The 6509-nt window shown below is 38.8% G+C and overlaps 1 pseudogene; it reads left to right on the forward strand.

Moving 5' to 3' along the window:
* Positions 1-4058: 4058 nt before the first annotated feature.
* Positions 4059-6509, forward strand: LOC147525168 (cyclin-H1-1-like; annotated as a pseudogene).

Genomic DNA, 6509 nt, shown 5'->3' on the forward strand with positions numbered 1-6509 from the left:
TATATGTGGTTGTTGGAAGGGTAAAATGATGTGATTTCCAGGTTATGACAGGTTTTGGGTATACGAAACGTCGATTAAACAAAGGAAACTCTTCCTAAATTTCCTTAAAATTGTGATAGTGTCGGCCTCGAGATTCACTCCTCATCCTCGGGATGTGTGATGGGTCTCGGGGCGTGACATATGTGTGAGGTTCTGGATTGTTTCATAGATGTAGTTCGTTGCTATTTACGATGATTCGCCATTTGGGAATCATCGGTTGTCATTTACTATGACTGGCCTGTTTGGGAGTCATAGGTTGTATTTACTCGATTGTTGGAAATCCAGGAACTCACACATACAGGACAACAATTTAAAATGGAAAACTAAATATGTAATTATAGTATTTTGAGATAAACGGTAATACGACTATATGGTACTATTCTTATCACGAGGGGATTTGGAAAAGAATTGGTGAATTCCTATAAAGAAGGGACTGTTATCGCATTTCTAGAGATGGCAGTTCGCTCTAGGATTCCAACTGTGGTGTACACCTTTCTAGGTGGTGGGCCATCTTTAAAGGGATGCATCACAGAATGGAGTCCGGGAATTCCTTTTCTACTTTTCTAGATAACCATGCTTGTACGTGTCATGCTGTATGGTGATTAGCTTGTGTGGGGTTACATATTACCTCGATGAGGTTTAGATGCGAGGAGTGAGAGTTTAGTCCACTCTTGGATGTGTGTCAAAATCCCCGAATCGATCTGCGTCGTCGAACGGTTGACCACCGCGTCCGGTTAGGGTGACAGCCCCATATGGGGGTCGGGTCACAGGCCCACCTGAGCCTTAAAAGCTTTGGGGATTTTATGTGTACGAACACAACAACGACATTTCATCTCCCTGCCTGTAAAATCAGGAAAATAACGGTGCATGGTTCACACTGGAAAGTACTAAACCGAGATATACCCTGCGGATCACCGAAAACCGGTCATACCCTCACTATTCTAATAAGATGCAGCGGCCACAATAGTTGTATGATGATTGTGAAAAACTCTATTTTGTATATCAATGAAGCATGTCGAAATGATTTCTGCTAGTTAGTGATGTATATATATAGTCACGATATTTGAATACTTTTATGGAAACCCTGCATGTTTTAAATGTTTTGCTATAAGTAGACTATTTATTGGCTATGTGCGTTTCTACTGGGCATAGTTGTTTGCTCATCCTACCTTAACATTTCAGAGACGCCAGTTGTGGAGGAGGCTTTCCCTAACCCTAGTGATGATGGTTATGGGGATTTGGGTGGTTTCCCCTATGCTTGACGAGGGACTGAGTCAAGTTCATTTTGGGTTGTATAGAGAGAGGCTCGTTCATTCTTTTGTTGTATATATAGAGAGCTAGTTTATTTTGATGTAATACTCGATGTAATTGAGTAGCAGTTACACTTAAACATTTTGTGGATATATAGATATATCACTATTGTTTAGAAAGTTGGTTTGTATATATATGGTTGTTGGAAGGATGAATTATGCGATGTCCAGGTTTTATGACAGGTTTTTTTATACGAAACGTCGATTAAACAATAGAAACTCCGCCAAAATTTCGTTAGAATTGGGATAGGGTCGGCCTCGAGATTCACTCCTCGTCCTTGGGATATGTGTTGGGTCTCGGGGCGTGATAGTGGGTGTTCCTTAATTTCACAACGTAGTGGAAAATTGAAACATCGGGACGATCCTTTTTGCGTTCTTGACGACGATCCTCCTCTCCCACATTTCGTCCTCCTCTCCCACATTTTGCGTTCTTGACGACGATCTTTTTTGCCCTTTTATTTTTTGGATATTTTGACATTTCCAAACCATCGGGAATGTTCTTCATGGTGAGGTTGGTGGGGATGCATTGGGGGGGGGGGGGGTGGAGAAGTCATTAGGAATGGAAGTTTGTGATAAAAGGTTGTAAATGGAGGCTAGAAAATCGCAATGGAGGCTGGGAAGAAAGTGAAAATGGAGCCTGTTCGCGTTTGTTCATAACAAGTCATCAGACGGGATGTTAGATTCCGTCTGGTTATAAAATACCAGACGGGATGTTACATTCCGTCTGGTTATAAAATACCGCATGATGTTACATTCGCTCAATAAAAACCTCCGCATCGGAATCTAACATCCCGTCCGAGATATTTTATTCAGCTTTGCATTGCACAGCTTCACCTTGTTTTTCACTGTTTTGGTGAAAAGGTGGTGAATAAGTGCTGAGGTGGCGGTGAATAAGGAGGGAATTATAGTCACTTGCATTGGGAATGCTCTAAGGAGGAATACGGCCAAGTATCTATATAGCCCGATTAATAACCAATTAACCTATTATTATTAATCCGTGAGCGTGAGCGAACTCTTGAGGTCGCTTTTCAAAAGTCACACAAAAAACCACTTCCTACGTGTCACTCTCCCCTGTGTCTGTCAGTACCCCCAAATAACCCTTACTTTGTGTCTGACCGTACCCCCCCCCCCTCTTCTCTCATTTTCCCCTATCTTCGCCTCCAACCTCTCCCAATGACCCAATCTCTCCTCCAAACTGTTCTCACAATCTAAGAGTGATAAAGGACCGTCTGCTGCTTTACACAGCCACATCCGACCTCGTTGGATCTAACTCTCCCGATCATCTCTCTATTCTCGCTCTCGGATTTCTCACGGGAAGGTTGCTCCACTGGATTCTTCTTCAATTTCTACGACTCCCCATACTTAAGACAAGAGAGATAGTTCTAGGTATCTCGCTGAATTTAGTAGATTCTTGACTTCCATGTTTATATACCTACTTGAAACCAAATATCACTGTTAGTGCTGTATCACATCTACTTGCAGTTGGCTTCTCAAACTTTATTCTGTAATTAATATGTTTCACAAAAATATTCTTGGCAGTTTTACTTGCTTATAGAGTTTTAGTATTTTCATCATGGAATTGGACTGAAAAGATAACAACAGCAGGTTGGCAATTGCAAATTTTTAGTGCTTTAAATAAAGGATTTCGTATTTGGTTTTGAGTTGGGTTATTTGAGTTGTCTGATCGAATAAATATCGGAGAAGTTTGGAATGACACTACAATGATCTTTGGGAAAAGATAGAAAACTAGCCTCTGTGAGATATATGTAAGTGGATCAGAAACATGTAATGGTGTGAATTAGAGATCTCAACTGTTAAATGATATATTGTTTATGATAACTTATTGGGAACAAGAGAAACTGGTGGTTTGATGTCATAAACTTTTAAGCAGTTTACTTTCATGCTTTCTTTCGATCAGTTCAAAACAATGAAAACCAATCACTTGGAAAGTTAGAAACTCCTCCTTTCTTCTCTAGCTAGAAGAATGTTCGATCGAGTGTCTCACTCTTTCTGGGAAAAGGAGATCTCTTATGAGATAACTTGGGATCGTTGATCTCTTCCTTAAAGATTGGGATGAGTCGATGTCGGTCAATGGTGCAGTTCCTAATGTCGATCAATGGTGCACTTCCTGATGTTGAATTCCAAAAACCCGTGAGAGGTTCCCCACTTTTCTTTGATCCGTCTTAGGGCCAAGTGGCAGCCTCGACCCGAGCTCCAGTGCGATGTGTTTGGAAACTCGGTCAGGGTGCGATTGATGACTTTACCGTAGGACTTCCTCGATGTTGGAGCTGCGGAGATCCAACGCCTCGTCCGGTCAAGCTGCTCCTCTCTCTGCCCTTGAAGCTAAGTCGTGGAAATAAATAAATAAATAAATAAATAAAATATATTATATATTATATAAAAAAGGAGAGCCAAATAAATGATATACTACACGCCACGCCCCCAATCGCGAATGCAAGATATACTAGTAAAATAATCACTTCTTGACCGATTGACTATTTTCCATATATATACCAACCCATAAATAAGTAAGAAAATCAATGAGGTGCCCATCTGAAACAACAGGCGTCAAGCAGGCAGGCCGCAGGCATCACTAAAACCCGAACCTTAAACCCGTTAAAAAAAAAAAGCCCAACTCTGACTAGCACAAAAACCACTCTAATTCTTCTCTCTCTCTCTCTCTCTATTTCTGTAGTGTAGAATTTTACCATGGTTGATTTTCAAACATCAACTCATCGAGCTAAGTGGATTTTCACTCTAGAAGAATTGGTAATAATTATTACTATTATTTAAATTGAAATAGTTATTTATCGTAATAATGAATTAATCTTTTCTTTTGTTGTTGTTAAATGTGTAGATGGAAAAATATCACGTTTCTAACCAGAGAGCTATGCAAGCACTCTTACAGTATATCCAATTTTTGTATGAATGCCAATACTGATGGAGAAACTTTTTAACCAATATATGGGTCACGGATTATCATTTTTTGAAGATTATTCGTTTGAAAATTCATTTTTTGTAGTATGGGTCAACACGGATAGAAGTGAATGCTAATGGGACGTTGACTTACCCCGAAACGAAGATTGACCCAAATAAATGTATGCACTTCATGTTACTCTCGTTCAAGTTTGAATCCGTTATTTTATAAATATGTCCTTCATAGCTTGTTAACTTATCTTGTTTGCATCTTAGCTGAAAAGCGTTCAAAGCCACTTAGTATTGAAGACGAACAACTTATGCGGGTCTTCTATGAACAAAAAATTCAAGAAGTATGCCGAGTCTTTGGATTTCCAAACAAAACTCAGGTATACTTATTTTAGTCTGTTGCAACAAGGCTATAGTTATGTGGTTGTAACAATATTGTTTCTCAAAATTTCAAATTATTCATCCTTTGCAGGGAACAACCATCATATATTTTAAATGATTTTATTTGCAATGGTCTGTAATGGAGCACCATCCGAAAAACATAATGTGAGATATGTTTTTCATTAGTTTGCAAATTTTTCTTAGAATTATGTTGTATAAATGAATGAACTTATCATATTCATAACAGCTCTGAATGACAAATGAGGAAAATAAGACTATCATTTGATACTAGAATTCAACTGTTAGGATTGTTAAGAATTCTGTAGGGGTGTATGGTTGTATTGGCATTCCAATTTCTCTTCTACAGACTTATAAATCCCTTTCGGGATATTCAGGGTTCACGAGGGAGACATATAGGCTGTATTTGGTTCAAGGAATCCATATTCATGGAAAGTCATGGGTAGTTATGTAAATAGGGAGTGAACAAAGAGCGTGAAAGTAGAAAACAAAGATGGAAATTGTGGGTAGATAATCAGCAGGAACTACATAATTCAAGGTATTTCCTTCTAAGGGTATTGGACTTAGGGAAAACAACTTGATTTATGGCAAATTGGTGATTTGGTGGTCACTTTCCTTAAATGAATGGAGTAGATTGGGTAACTTCCCCTTCCTCAGTCTCCACTACGCTCTTCTTCTTCTTTTTCACTATTCTTCACCGCACTCTCTATTTTATGGGAATTAAGATTCCTCAAACCAAACACAGCCATAGGAGAGGTTGCATAGCAACTGAGAGCATCTCTAGGTGGTGGTAGTATCACCTGCATGTTTGAGGCCGAAATTTGAAGAAAGTATCCTCAAATTTTGACCAACTCTAGATGGACTCAAATATCAGTCGCAAATTTGGAGTAGGGTCTACCATGCGATATTGATACTGTCATGCGACATTACCACTGTCGTCCTAAGTTGAAAAAAGTTGAAAAAAACAAAACCCACGTGACATTCCCACTGTCGAGCCAAATTGAAAAAGTAAAAACAAATAACCCATGCGACATTGGCGTGCGACATTAGTAATGGCGCGGTGTGTTGGTCAAAGTAAAAAAAAAAAAGTTTGGGCGACATTAGGAAGTCCCAAATTTGCATCCACGGATGTGGATAAACAGGTGATACTAACGGATTTGCTTCCACCTAGAGTTGGATTTCCGCGAAATTCCGAGTTTTAGAAGCAAATTTGGAGAAATTTGGAGGTGATACTACCACCTAGAGATGCTCTAACGTATTATTTTTAAGACTGAGGTATTGTTCTCATCAGTTGAATGTTCTTGCATGACAATTACTTGGATTTAACGTGTCTAGTCCAACGAAGAGTGATTTATGCCTTAAACTTTATAATTATATGATTGAATGGATAGCTTAGATCTTCACTATCTTCGTCACACTTTTGTCTATGCAGGTTGACTTGCATATACACATCATGTAAGATAGAAGAAAATCATGTATCGGCCGAGGAGCTTGGTAAAGGGATAAACCAGGATCATCAAATGATTCTCAACAACGAGATGATACTTCTTCAGGCATGGATTTAAATTTCATGCTACTGTTGCTTCTTTGTATAAATTCATTCGTTTAGACCACATATATTGAAACAACCTTTTGCAGGGCCTAGGATTTGATCTAATTGTTTATGCACCATATCGGTCGATTGAAGGTTTTATTGATGATATTGAGGTGAGTCCGGACAAATTTATGTTTTATCTTTATATATTCATAATACTTATGTCAAAGAGTAGAGGGCTTGGAATTATTTATTGCTAAGAAATGATGTTGATTTTCCAGATTTTGTCAAGCAAAAAATGA

This window comes from Coptis chinensis, chromosome 1 (assembly GCF_015680905.1).
Source record: "Coptis chinensis isolate HL-2020 chromosome 1, ASM1568090v1, whole genome shotgun sequence".
Lineage (NCBI taxonomy): Eukaryota > Viridiplantae > Streptophyta > Magnoliopsida > Ranunculales > Ranunculaceae > Coptis > Coptis chinensis.